Source organism: Eucyclogobius newberryi, unplaced genomic scaffold, assembly GCF_026437365.1.
Source record: "Eucyclogobius newberryi isolate DKJ021-1_F unplaced genomic scaffold, fEucNew1.0.hap1 SCAF_15, whole genome shotgun sequence".
In the NCBI taxonomy this organism is placed as follows: domain Eukaryota; kingdom Metazoa; phylum Chordata; class Actinopteri; order Gobiiformes; family Gobiidae; genus Eucyclogobius; species Eucyclogobius newberryi.
Genome location: NW_027315779.1, coordinates 24,960,926 through 24,976,649, shown reverse-complemented (window position 1 = coordinate 24,976,649; position 15,724 = coordinate 24,960,926).

Below are 15,724 nucleotides of genomic sequence, written 5' to 3'. Positions count from 1 at the left end.
GCTAATCGGTTAATCTCTTCATTACGAAGCAGCTTTCCCAATGTGAGGTGTGTTTGTTCAGCAGAAAGGAAAACGTAAAATACAATTAGCAGAGACAAAAGGGAAAGGCGTTTGAACAAAGTATCCGTCGTTTATTCTTGTTCACGGTTGCTGCTGTAGACTGGTTACGAGCTTACATCAGAGTATGACAGACATGTTTAATAGCCTGAGAAGTTGCAGACATAAATAATGAAAGGACTTAGCTGCCTGATGTAAGAAATACAACAATTCGGTGTAGTCCCTCATTTGTCCAGGAGTGTTCCATTATAGAAAAAATGCTGTTGTATCATCTGGACTCGATTCTCATCCGAGTCATTCTCAATCTGCGAATCGAGTCTGGGAACTCGGGTTTTACATCCTACTCTGTGTAAGCCCTCAAGATCACAGCATTAACATTCTTCCAGCAGACAAGGGACGCTGCACTGTGATCCTGAACACAGCTGATTATCAAGTCAAAGTTCACAGCCTCCTCGAGGACACGACCACATACGAACGTTTGAAAAGAGATCCGACCAGTGGCTACAAGAAGGTGATAGACTGTGTACAAAAGCTTGAACAAGAGGAGGATATAGTCAGGTTTCTGTATTACAGATTGTATCCTGGGGAAGCTATTCCATGCATTTATGGATTTCCTAAAATCTAAAATGTCCCACTCATAGTGTGCAGCACCGATTCCATCACATACAATGTGGCCAAGCATTTAACAACTATATTGGCACCGTTGGTGGGGAATTCGGAACATCATGTGGAAAGCACACATCATTTTGTGGACAAAGTGAAACGTCTCCAAATGGACCCAGATGACCTCATGGTTTCATATGATGTTGTGTCCCTGTTCACCTGCATCCAGACCTCTGAGGCAATAGCAGCGGTGAGGACCAGACTGCAGGAAGACACCACCTTACAGGAAAACACTGACACCTGAACACATCTGCAAACTACTGGACATCTGTCTTAACACCACATACTTTCAATGACAGGAATATTTTTACGGACAGATTCACAGCTGTGCCATGGGCTCTCTCTTTTCTGGCACTGCTCCAAGTCTTTGGTACCACTACGTGGATGACACATTTCTAACAATCAAGAGACAAGAGGTGGAGGCCTTCTCAGAGCACATATCAGGTTTACAAGAGAAGACTCTAAGGAGAACTGCTTGGCCTTTCTTGATTGTTCCACTATCAGAGGAGAGGACGGGAAGCTCCAAATAGAAGTATAGGAAACCTACACACACGGACCAGTATCTGCTCTTTGGCTCTAACCACCCACTACAGCACAAGCTGGGTGTGATCAGAACCTTACAACACAGAGCTCAAGAGGTGCCCACCAGCTCAGAGGGCAAGAGCAAAGAGGAAAAACACCTTGTGAATGCTCTCAATCTGTGGGTACCCCGCTTGGGTTCTCAACAGAGTGAAGAGAACCAAAAAGCAGGACAAAAGGGACAAAAGGGAAACAGAACAAAGAAGGAAGTTTGTTTCTATCCCTTATGTCTCAGGACTGACGGAAAAACATTTAAGTAATTAAGTTTGCAATGACACATTTTCAAGAATTAACTGACATCAGATCTAAATATTCAAGATTTTAAATAAAAAAAGCCACAGAATTGCATTTGAGCTTCACATAAAGGATAATGTGTGGTAAAGTATGTAATATATCTGTAAATATAATCCAAATCTATTGTGCGTTCATCATCTCCATTAGTATTTAACCAGCAGACCCTAAAATCCACTCTAATGTATCTGAGTGTTTCTTTTTTTTTTTTTCTAGTTTTTTTTTATATATATTGCAATATTGTGTAGTTAGTCCCAAATTCTCCATTATAACTGCATTTTGCTCAACTTTATTCTTGCCTCAAATTGACTCTTGACAATTTCCAAAAGTTGCTGCTGTTCTCACTTTGCAATTTACAGATTTTTGAAAATACGGAGTTGTAATTTCTTCACAAAATTGTTGCTCTCATTTAAGATCAGAACTACTACTGCTACAGACTTCAATACGTGTTCCGGACTCACCCAAAACCATTTCCATACAAAATCGTGGATATAGATGCCTCTCTCCTATACTGTCTTTTCATATGCTGCTTTTTCACCAGCTCTCACAGCCAGCGCTCTCCTGCTCGCTTTCTGAACGTCGAGCAAAGTGGATAGAAAAGCTGCCGTTAAAATGTCAACAGGCGGCAGATAATAAGGTAAAATCGCTGTCTGTCCCTCTCCTGTCTGAAGTCTGTCTGCTATCTGCTGCTTTTAGTCGTGAAGAGTCTTGATTATAAGTAATGTGTGCAGCTCATACAGGTTGGAGATATGTGAGGGGTGAATCCAAAGGCTTCATATGTTTTCATGCGAGGATGCATATTGACTTTTCGCATAGATTGCAATGAGGATTTCGATTTTACATTTTGAAGGAAAGATTGCTGCCGCATATAGTCCTATTTGACAACCTTAAAAAACATCAAACACAGTAAAAAAATGGGTATTTACCTTTTGAATTACCAGTTTAGGGCTATATCTTACATTTTAGAGAGCCTAGAGAGCACTTTCATTCCTTAAATTAGTTAGTTTTGTTGATATATACCTTTTTGCTCATCAACTTACTTAAAATGCTACTAGAAATATTACATCTTTAACATTTTAACTCTTTATTAAGAATTATTAAGTGTGACGTTACTTTTGGGTCCACGCACCGCAGCAAAACAGGTGATTTTTCAATATAAACAGGACAGAGAAACTTTCCTTTCACAGTGTTGCTGTATTGGTGTAACCCAGAATATGAAGCTCAATGGGAAAAAAATATTGAGAGTAATGTTGTGCCAGGGGTTCCTGTACAGGCATCACTGGCAGAGGAAAAGTGTGAGTCATTTGGAGGAAGTTTGGAATCCCTGGGTAAAATCTGTGCTTTTAACATAGAAGAAGCTGATCAAAACATACAAACTAAACAAAGATGTCAAAATCATAAACTGGTTGGCTTATTACCATGGTTTTATATCAAATAGAACTGACCTGAGATTCAAGGTCTGTATTACAAAAGGTATAAACGTTTTTCAGTGTGTAAAAGACATCAACATGATCACATGAAAAGCGTTGAAATAATGATTTTGCTTGGAGAAACAGGACTTTTATAGGTATTTAATATAACTAAGAACTTAAACAAAGTAATGACCATTATAACCTTTGGACTGAAATTATTATCAATGCTTACAAATCCGAACTTTCAAGGGGAACAATATCTAAATTGCATCAGTGCACTGCTAATCTGGACAACTACACCACTATATTAAAAACAAATGGGAAAGAGTGGGTAACCTTGTTTTGACAGATGAAGAGTGGGAAGGTGCGTGTACAACCCAGTGGAGGATCACATGTCTGGAGGGAATTATGTTGGGAAAACCTGTCACATTTTTTCACAACACCATGTCAAACTTCCCATTATTCACAAGGAAGTGCTAGCTTTTGGAGAAACTGTGGCAGCCAGAAGGCAAACCACTATCACATGTTTTGGAAGTGTCCTGTTGTTCAAAAATAATGGACTGAAATGAACAAGGCAGCCTCAAAACTCTTGCCATGGACACATTTAGGGGATACTTTTGGAATGTACTATTGGCGACAGGAAAAAAGGCCATCACGAGGAAATGGATGACACAAACCTCACCAAAGTTCAAGGACGACATAATAACGGACATCAGAGAAAGCAGAGAAAACTATCTTAACAGCCAGAATAATGTAATTTTAACCAAACAGGGCCAAATACAACAACAAAAAAACTCTTCACAAAATTCCACAAAACAATGAAGATGAAATACAATCTTTTTTAGACTCGCTCAATTTACCCGTAATGGCCGAAAAGCATAAGAAAAAATGTAGTTAACTAACACTGAAACTGAAAGTGCAACTAAAATACTAAAAAACTACAAATCTCCAGGGAGTGATGGGTTCATGTCAGAGTGGTATACAACTCTAACAAACAAACTCACGCCACTGCTTTTGGCAACTTTTAAATGGGCCCTTAAAAATATCTCAGATCCCTCTTGAGTGTGACGGAAGCCTTTTTTTTTTTTAAAGACAGAAACAAGTAAACTTACCTACTATGAGCTCTTAACAGCAGTCTCACTGAGATGCCTTTACTATTCAATATATATGTACTGGGAAAAAACTGATTTGATTTAAATGCATGAAAATAATCTTTACAATCAGTTGACGGAAGCGAAATATGCTGCGTGTCATGTGTCATAATGTGAGTTGTAGCCTAAATTCCTGTATTGATGCATGTACTGATACAAAAGTAGCTCACATCATGAAAAATATACTAAATGCCACGTGGCGAGTCTAGTATAAACCCATTGACATGAAGTTACTCACTCTGTTCTTCTTGGTTTGAAATTGCAAATTAATTCTGGAACTTGTCAGATGTTTGTCATGGCTAATACCCTCATTCCCGGCGAAAAATGTATGTATAGCATTGTATCCATTGTGTGCATCTCCATGTCACTTCCCATTAAAATAAGAACATATCTGCGAGCCACTGTTCTTTTTCCTTTATTAGATCTATTTTCAATACGTACAAATGAGCATAATTACTTTCCCTTTCCAATTTGCCAGACACAACAGCCCTGCTCGAGAAACATAATGGGCTATTTTGCATCAAATGTAGCTAAAGTAATAACAGAATATTAGCTTACCTCTCAGCGGGAGTCGGATGAGCCGGGGTCAGACTCAATGCCGCAGACAAAGCTCCTGGCATTTTGCGTTTCTGTTTTCGGTGGGCAATCAATAGACTTGGGTGAATTGTGTCAGTTGGAGATAATTGCTGCCTACGTTCAGCTATGATGAAACAACAGGATGATATAGCGAATTATTATAACAGGGTGTGATCTCTGAAGATTTCAATTTAGTTTTTCATTTTGTGGGCTTTCTCATCATATCCTTCAAAATCCGTTTTGCTGGAAGGAAAACAGAGCTGCTCTCATACACCTCTGGTAATGGTATGATGTTTACCCAAATATGGAATTGAACCAGCAACTTCTGGAGTGCATTTCCTTTTCATAACATGTGTTTAGTAAAAGGATTTCATTTGAGTTGTATTCCATGGTATTTTATATATTCATACTAATGTTGTTGTTGTTTACTTATATAGAAAACTGTAGGAGTCAGTAACATGGACATCTCTGTCGATGCTATTAAAAAAAAATCTAGGATCTAGTCATTTGCATTTGCATTAAAATCCCATTACTGGGTGATGGAGAGGAAAGTGCTCATTAGTGATCTTTTCATGTAAGTTTGCAAACATGTTAACACACTAACTAACTATTTCCTGTAGAGACATCTTCATGGATATAACGACCATTCTTAGCGTACCAAATTGCATTAAAAAAAAATCTGTGTTCCTGTTTGGCGAGGCAATGCATGTCTGCTGTGTTGGTGCATTTCTCTTTGCCTCTCTCTAGTCACATACCAAGTATTCTGGCAGAAAATAAGGCATCCCGGGCACAGCGACTAACTGCAAAAGCTTGAATGGCTCCTGTCACATGCCATAATGGCTTGTATGAAAGGCCAGGGCTGCCTGTTAACGCTAGGTGAGAGCAGGAATAGAGCTGGAGGAGCTTGTCTGTGCAGCAGAGACAATTTTGTTCAGGCTCTCTGGCAGCTTTGTCAGGCAGTGTAGTGGGAGGTAGGGGGGTTTTGGGGGTCGGCTTGTAATTGCTGCTGCCTGGACCCCCCCCCCCCACCCCCCCCCCCACCATGAGCAGGATGCGAGAATTGGAAATAGTCATTTCACTCGAGGAAAAGCTAACGGATGGGAGCTCGGCAGGGTAGGGGAAGCAGAACTGGTGAAATTACAGGCCAGCGCAGTGTGCAGGGCTGATGGTGTTAGTCCGACCCTCTGTCCCGGTAACACTTGGAACTAAAGTATACGGGCGATTGGAATGAATGTGCACCCGGAAACAACTGGGGGCAAACACAATAAGACAACATTTGGCTTAATGTCATGCAATCTGCAACAAATATAAGACTTTTATATTGAAATGTCAAAGAGCTCACGCAATTACGTCGCTGTATTTTTCTCTTTGAACCTGTGGCTCACGCACAAAAACCCCTCTGAAAGACATCTTGTTATAGCTGGAAAGTTGCCAGTTTGAATCCAGATCATGATTTATTTGTGTGCGTTTGGCAAGACACTTCAACCTCTTTGCCTATTTGAATGCGTTATGTGAGGGAGGTGGTAGTTTTCCAATTGTGTGGAAAGTGAATAACGCACGACTATGAAAATACAAATCTTAGCTGTTTTTTTTTATTTGAATTAGGTATTTAGCGGTACATGCTGTTTCACCTAAATTGCATCCACAGGTCCAAATGATATTTAATTTGTCCATGTTCTTTGTACCGGCCCTGATTTTGCTCTTCTCTAATTGCAATCCAATATAATCCAATTATCTTAACCAACCAGGTTCATTTTGTGCATGGCTGACCATTCTAATGACTGTTACCAATATTACATTACCCAAGATGAATAGGTTTTAGCAATGCTTTCCTATGAACCAAATTATATGTAGCAGACCAACTCAACACAAATTCAACACAAAAGTTAAGCTGTTGAGAAGGTTTTCTGTTTTTTCTCTGCAAGCCTGGACAACCTTCCGCTAACACTCTAGTCAGAATTCAATTTCAGGTCCCAGGTTACCTCCCAGCGGTACATTAGCCGAATCTAAGGACCCAAAATGACAAGTGAATGAGCTTCAGATCCTAGCACATGTGAACTCCAAGTCACTCAAAATACTACATTAAATATATATCTACAAGTCAAAGTGGACTATTAAAGCAGATATTAAGTCCTACATGTGTTATCTTTGAACCGTTAAATCCATGAAATTGTAAATGGTTAATAGCTTCATGTCCTGCTGCCGCGCCCCCATCGGTACTGCCGTTAACAGCTAAGCATGACACCACTCTTAAGGACATGCCATCTGTGTTACAGCAGCCATTTCTACCAACCAAACTAGACCCAAGTGAACAATTAAGCCCGATGTAATCCTTTACTACAGTTAGGCATCCTGGGAGGGACTGGTGGAAATGTTAGCCAAAGATAGCGCATTAGCTCCCCCCCGTTCACCCTTGTAATCTTTTTAAAAGCGACACACATTCAAGCCGTAAAAGCTAAGCAGTGGTTAAACGTCCAAAATAGGCGTTTTATCACCCTCTTCAGCCGCTGTTCATAAGTGATTATTCCGGTATTGGCAACCAGCTCCTGTGTGTCTACAGAGGGTGATCCGTGTAGCTCATCGTTAGCGTGCCAAAGCTAATCCGTGCTCATTACAAAAAAGCTATCAGCATGTGATACTACTAAACTGTGCAAGCCGGACAGAGGTGGAGGAAATTGCCTAAAATTGTTTTTTAGTCAAATGTGGTGGTTTCTGTACTTAAAAGCAAAGCACAAACTGAATAGAAAACGTGAAGTACTACTGCAGGGGCCTATACTGTAATATTGCTATGAGTACTACTCTACTACTAGATTACAATACTTCATTTGGTGCTAGGTTACTATTTGTGCAATTGCTAATTACACCAATTAGCATGCTTACCACTTTTCTTTAAACTGTTCTTGATTCTTGATTGCTATACTATACTTATATATATATATATATATATATATATATATATATATATATATATATATATATATATATATATATATATTATATACATATACTGCTGATGTTTTCTTCTTCTTCTACTACTGCTACTACTACTACTACTACTACTACTACTACTACTACTATACAGTACTACTGCTACTATTCTCGTCCTAGAAAGTTAAAAGGCCTGTACTTGATTTTGAAACCATGATTCAGAAATATTTTAGTTAGAATTGCCCTGCCCATTGAAACAACTGCCTGAAATAGTCACATGCAGTTAATTTTCTGTCATTTTCTGTCCATATAACAGTAATAATAATAACACTCTTATTTACAGCTAAGATTTATGTGTTTTTCTTATTATATTTCTGTTCCTAATCTGTCCAATCTGTGTTGCAACACTGGTGGGACAAATAAAGGTTATCGTATCTTATCTTTTCATTTGATTTACACAATTCTCCACCAACTCCGCCCTTTACAACAATAACGATTTTCCTAAACAACAAAATGCTTTCTATAAAATGCAAATCATCCTTCTTAGAGTTTTTTTCTTGATCTGCTGCTGCTTTGACAGTAAGATGCGTGATGTAAAGGTCAGGTAAAAGGTAAAAGTCAGGTACAAGGCTTACCATTCATAATGTACTTTTACTTCCACCCGTGATACCAATGATACTCTTCTCCTGACTAGAACGACTGCTACTGCTGTTTTTATTTAGGATCAAATAAACATAAACCTTATTTATACCATACCAGATATATTTTAGACATCAAATTCTCTCCTTAACTTTTCAAAATCATACCTCTTCATTTCAGAACACAGTAGTTACGTGAAACCAGTTGAACGCAGTGTGCCTCGGTGAACGAACAAGAGGTTAATGTCTCCTCTGGAAAGGGTCCAATCTGCCCTTTCCCCTTCATGATGTGCGATGACACATAGACAGGCTCGGCCCTCCGTCGCTCCGTCTTCATATCCAGCTCTGCCCTTCCATTTGCAGGGAGGAGCATGCAGAGGGGCTGGAACACTGGGTCTCGCTTCACGGCGCCAAAATTAATAGGGGGCCTCTCATTATGGTGAAAGACAAAGAGGTCTCGCCCCGAGAATGGGGAGCTCCAGAGGTGGATCTTATAATGAGACGAGAGCGTGAAGGGAAGGAGATGGAAGATGTGTGGAGGGAGCAGGAGTCATTTAGACGGAGTAGAAGAATCTAGTGTGACTATATTGTATTACTAGTACTGCAAAAGGGCATTACTTGTGCAATGGTTCTATTACTACTATGTTTCAGTCGATACCGGTGCTGCCAAAAGTCAAAACTGTTCTTATTTATACCAAACTGATACAAATATTGATGCTATGTTTACCATTTCTATCGCTATTGCCATTACAATCAATTCTATCACGATTACAATTGCGTATTGGAAAGGATTTCAACCACTACTACTACTACTACTACTACTACAAGAACAGCTACTATCACTCGAACTTAAAACAATTTAAACAGTTTGCAGTGGTACAAATGTATTGCTTACTTACATAATACATTAAAAGTATCCAAATTATTCACTGTAATGAGTTTACACACGCTTTTCACATCTCCCTGAGGCCAGAGCAAAGTTTACCGTCATGGTGAAGCTAACGACATTAGCCTGCTAGCAGCACACTCTTCTGCAGAAGAACCGTACTGAACCATAACAGGCGGTCCACATTACCAGCTCCCCCGCCTCCTCTCCTGTCCTTCATCCCTGGGGGAGGTTGGGTAACAGCCCATTGAAAGGCAGATCAATAAAGAGATATATTGTCATTTCAGAGCGCCACCCGCTTAATCAATTAATCTATAATAGAATCCTTTTCAGAGGAGCTTCTTAAAGAGCCAGCCCCCCGTCCCATTAGCAGCCATGGGTCAGAGAAAAGGTTCAGACTTATTACTAATAATGGGAGGAGGAACTGGCCTGGTTCAAGTGGCTAGCTAAAGATACAGGTGATAGCGGTTTAATAGCGTTTTATGGAGATTAGGTGCTAATATTTTATCAAGACTAAGACAGACCAACAGGATTACAAGCCCCAGTGAGTGGTTAGTTATGCTGCATGACCAGATACATTGTGTGCCAGCGGAAATCGCCTTTATAGAAACATGTGAAATTTGTTTTGCCGAAATGTGTGCAAAGAAGAAATTATTATAACTCTTAAATTGAATTCCTTAATTTCTTCATGTCCTTTGCAAATACATTTGAGTTTTGAGTTGATACATTCAGTCTTAATAGGCTTCAGCAGATCATTATCCCCCCATGTTAAAAGTAGTTTATAACATATTAGTAACTCTTTCTAATATTTCTATGTTTCGAAACCACTGCACTTCCTCTACTCCTGTTGCTACTACTTAAAATACAAACTTATAATGTGACTGCAACCAAAAATAATGACCTGACATATCCTTCTGAGAAAATGCCCTTAGAATTCTTGCCCATAAACATAATAATACTTATTTAAGCTTGTCTGAACCCAATTTAAAAGCTATTATGCCACGAGGGGTTGCCAAACTGGAAAACCGATCTCATTCCCTCTATCATTATGAAAACTAGGTCTAAACATTTCTGAAAACCACCTTCACCAAATCCACCATGAGTTTCATGTCTGTCCATTGAAAACGTTGACATGTTCATCTGAGGGGCATTGGAGTCCACAGACATAACTGCGGTCTCCTTGCACATACGATGCCAACAGTCTGTCTGGATGGTGAATGCACAGGGCTGACTTTTAAGCATCACAGGGAGCTCCTGCTGATGCTATCGTAGCACAATGTTATTTTCTGGCAATGCAGCAGCAGCAACAGCAGCAGCAGCAACAGCCTTCATAAGCATTCCGTCGTGGTCAGCCGCGTGGGTTTGTTAGAAGACTCGAAACACGGTGCAGTCGGCTGACGTGAAGTGGCTGGGGAATTGTGCATTGTCTTGTAAAGTGGATCGGAAATAGTACTTTTTGTTGTGCGGACTGCTTACAAAACTAAATACCGCATTGTTACGCATTGTTGGATTAAGTGATTATGGCTTACTTGGAATCAGGCAATGGTTGGGCAGATTGGGATAATATAGTCATTACATGGTGCTCTTCAACGATAGAGCCGTCTGGTTATTCAACAAAGGTAAAAAAAAATAATAGCATTTAAAAGTCAAATTAAATGATGGAATGATCATTTTTCACCATGCGTCGAAATTGCTTATTGCCTCTTTGGTATAGGGGACATTCCAAGTCATTTTCTTTTTGGATTCTTGATTTTTCTTTCTGTTCTTTCTGGCAGATTCCTTCATACAAGGCATGTTTATCCATAGAATGAGTGCAAAACCTTGGCTTCCAAAACATAACCCTTGAATGCGCCCTTGTATTTTGAGATATTTCCTCTATTTTCCTCTTCGATGCTACAATTTACTCACAGAAATAGTGAAAAAAAGGCTTATCTCTCGGATCAACAGCCGTGGGCGTTCATACTGTATCCTTCCACTTTATCAGGCCTAATTGTAAGCATGCAAAATTGCCTCTCGAGCACTCCCAGCGCTATCTGAGCGGCCATCGCTGGTGTTCATACGTGTTTATGGTGATTTATGTCTAGGAAGGAAATGGCACACCAGAGAGGGATCGCGCTGGAGCTTTGTAGGCGGAACACTTAATAATTTCCTATGGATTTCTGGTGAAGGAAAGATCTTGTTCGCCTTCATGTAGCCAACAAGAGCTTTTTGTGGAGTGGACTCATACAAGTACCTGGGTGTTCATCTGAACGTCTTTGTGTTCTGACACTGTTTTACTGCAAGTTTTGAGCATATCAGACTGCGTTCCACTATTTCCCAGAGAATTTTCAGAAGATTTTAAAGAAGACAGAGATTATGAGCAAACTATTTGAGCTTTAAATCGTGTGTGTGTCCTTTTCAAGAACATCAGAATAAGATCAGAATCAGAAAAGTTTCATTGCCATTGTCGATGAACAGAATTCACAAACATAGGAACTTGTCATGGTGATTTGGTGCAACATAAAACAATGAACAATTATAAAACAACCTATATAAGTCATTAATAAAAGCAATTAAAACAATTAAAATCTGCTATAGGATAAAAAAAAAAAAAAAGATTTAAAAAAAAAGGATTAAAGCCGTGGTAGCGGCAATGATGGCTCTCGCCTCCCCGCCTGTCCAGAAGCAGGAAAATAAAGAGGAGGAACTACAAAAATGGAGTGAGACTACAAAATGACCCGGGCTACGGAGTGGAAACGCGTCAAAAATACTACAATCTCCCTCTCGAGTTGAGGCAGAAAGAATAAGGTCTAAAGAATAAAGTCTAAAGAATAATAATTCTAATGCGGCACGAGAGAGGAAATGTCCCATCAAAATAAAAGCGGAAGAGGAAGTGAAGGCATTCATTGCGCCTCTGCTGGCCAATTGTGAAAATACACAATATCTGCAATGCACTTTTTTCATGGCGTCTCGAGGAGAATATAATCCATGAGTTTCAAACAAATCAGACAATGTTGAGTTTTACACACAATGGGTAGGGGGCGCTATAGAGTAAATTTGTTACATGGGTATTTATTTCCAATCAGACCAAAAAAACGCATTAGTGAGTGAAATATGAGCTCCGTAGATCATTTCCAATAGGCGTGACTTGTCCTTGAAAAAAAATTGAAAATTAAGCCTTTTTGAGGGCGTGTTACGCAGATAATATCAACATTCTTTTGGATATTTAAGATAAGATTAGATAAGATATTCCTTTATTGTCCACACATGGGGAAATTTCATTGATGCAACGCAGGTAGATACAGAGGTAGATACAGAGGAAAAGAACAGATCACTTATAGGAAGTTTAAAAACACTCTCAGTAGAAGATCTCCTATAAACAAAAACTCCCATAGACAAAACCTCCCATTTTCCGAGGGGAAAAATAATAAAGATAAAAATAAATAAATAAATACCATTGCATGTGATCACGACAGTAATTGCACATGAATATGTGTCACGACAGCACATAGATTGCACATGAATTTCACAGTAATTGCACATGAATCACGAACAGTGTTTGTTATAAAGTCTGACAGCAGCAGAAGGAAAGACCTGTGAAACCTTTCCTTCACACATCGAGGGTGGATCAGTCTCTCACTGAAGCTGCTCTCCAGAGCGGACAGAGTGTCCTGCAGGGGGTGACACTCATGGTCCAGCATAGATGTGAATCTAGCCAGGACCCTCCTGTCCCCCACCTCCTGCACCGAGTCCAGAGCACAGCCCAGGACGGAGCTGGACTTCTTGATGACTCTGTCCAGCCTCCTCCTCTTCCTCTCTGTGATGCTGCTGCTCCAGCAGGCCACACCTACAGGAGCTGATGCCACCACAGAGTCGTAGAAGGTCTTCAGGAGTGGCCCTGTCACTCCAAAAGACCTGAGTCTCCTCAGGAGGTAGAGCCGACTCTGGCTCTTCCTGTACAGTGCGTCTGTGTTATGAGTCCAGTCCAGTTTGTGGTTCAGATGAACACCCAGGTACTTGTATGAGTCCACTCTCTCAATGTCCCATCCCTGGATGTTCACTGGTGAGGGGGCAGTGAGGTGGCGTCTGCGGAAATCCACCACCATCTCCTTGGTCTTCCCCGTGTTGATGAGGAGGTGGTTCCGCTGACACCAGTCCACAAAGTCCTGCGCCAGTCCTCTGTACTCCACATCATCGCCGTCCGTGATGAGTCCGATGATGGCAGAGTCGTCAGAGAACTTCTGCAGGACACAGCTGTCCGTGTCATGTCAGAAGTCTGCAGTGTAAAGGGTGAAGAGAAAGGGCGCGAGGACAGTGCCCTGGGGCGCCCCCACACTGCAGGTCCGAGTGTCAGACACACAGTCCAGTGCTCTCACAAACTGGGGTCGGTCTGTGAGGTAGTCCAGGATCCATTTATTAAATTTCAATGTCTTTAGATGCAAAAGGTGTTGTTTTGAGCTTGAGCGGACAAAAAACCTTGCGTCTATGCCCCCATGTGTGACATTCATCAATGTTCAGGGGGTCAAAAATGCCCGAGTTGTGGCAAAATTTTACCATGCAAAACAATAATAATAAGAAACCATGGCAAGAACAATGTCTCGGCCATTCCATTCTGGAAGGCTCGAGCCAATTAAAATAGGCTTACTATGTGCACATATTGGGTTGTAGAAAAATATTTAGTTGGAGTCATCTACTGTCTTACGATACGTATGCTATCTTTGTATTATGTCCAGCCATGCTTTTCCTAGTCGTCCCAAACTGCAATACTCTCACTGTCGCAATATTGTTGTAGTTTGTATGTGTCCACAACTGTTTTTGATGTTATTTTGGTCAATTGTATGGATATTTAAATGAATTCAAGCTTGCATGTGTAAAGCAAAAGGACATTTATTTTGCACATTCAAAATAATCAAAGTTATAAAATGCATAACACCTGCAAAGAATATTTAAATGAGCCTAATATGTTGAACTGTGAGAAACACTGGTGGTGATACGGAGCTGCACGCTTCCCGGGCGGTCAGTGCATGTCCTCTATAAGGTCATAGGCCCAAACACTAATCAAAGCGTTCATTTTTAATCCAAAGAAATACTGCGGGAACGAGTCGACTGTGTCCTCTTTCTCTTAATGAGCAAGCGCAAGGTCAGCCATTATTTCTGCCGCTGAGGTGAGTCACATGTATACGTGTCCCTGGACTGGAAGTGTGAGATTGTGACAGTCTATGCATCAGGACTGACATAGATTTGACCTGACATAAAATGGAAGATGAGTTTAGGTGTAAATGTGTACAACAAAGTAGAAACATTTAATTCACAAAGATAAACTGTGTGGAAAATGTTGAATTTTGACCCAATGTGGTTCTTTTGAGAAGATATTTGCTTTATCATGTACAATATTGTTACATTTTAGACTAACATCAACATTGCCAAATAAATCTGTATAATAACGCTATACTTGCACTTGGAAATATATTAAAAGGTGGTTGTAAAAGTATATGTTTTGTTTTTTCCCAAAGAGTGTGTTGCAAAAGCAGCTTTGTGACTAAACTTTTGTGCATCCAATAGAGTGTCCGATCGAAGTAAGAGCGAAGGATTTGCTGAGCGTTAGTGGTTTGTCGTGCTTCACTGTCTTAAAAAAGCTGTTCTAAAGCTGTGCAAGCACTCCAAAAACCGTGTGAAAACTATTGACGTGCTAAAGGGTTTGTGAAAGATGGAGTTAGATCCTCCTTTTGCGGTTTAAAAATCGACTAATGCAGCTTTAAAACTGTATTTCACTTTAAAACTTAAGATCATCCACAGCTATTTTAGTTTGACGTCAGGATCTAAATGAACAATAGAATACTCATTGATGCGTTGTGCTCCTCATTGTGGCTCTGTATCATCATGAGACACCTCCTCAGAAGTGAGTTGTAATGAGTTGGGCTGTGGTACGCACGCTCATGCTCATTTAGTCCTCCGTTTTCAATTCCGACTTGATTTCAGCGAGGGAAAAATGGGCATTTGTCATTGCTATTTCGTTTCTATGAAAGCACTTTATCACGTCAAAATGGTGGGGAATAATGGAATTGCTTGTAGCGGCAATCCAACAAAATAAGCAATCTGGAGGTCAGCTATACATCACAGTCGCAATTCACTTACGAGTTTGTATTCAGAGTTCATTTAGCGGACACTCACACATATGTAACATTTGACCAGTTTAATTGTTTTCATTTCACGTCTTATTCATGAGTCACATAAAGAATATTCATTGCATCTTGTCTCTGTCCAAGCATCACAGAAAGACTCAAGCTAATTTAATAAAATGACAAGTGGTGGTGGCATGATAGTTCTTTCTCGCCTGACAGCTGGAAGGTCTGAGGTTTGATTCCCACAGTGTGAAGTTTGTTTTTCTTGTTTCTGGACGGGTTTCTTGCTGTTTTGTTACCCAAGTTATCAGTTTTCTCTGAAGAATGAAGAATACTTTGTTTTGTCCCAGTACAGATATTTTGTAAAAGCAGTTCTTATGTGGTCTAATGAAAATTAGACCACTGTGTGCTGTCTGCATCTAATTACCAGTATATTATCCTT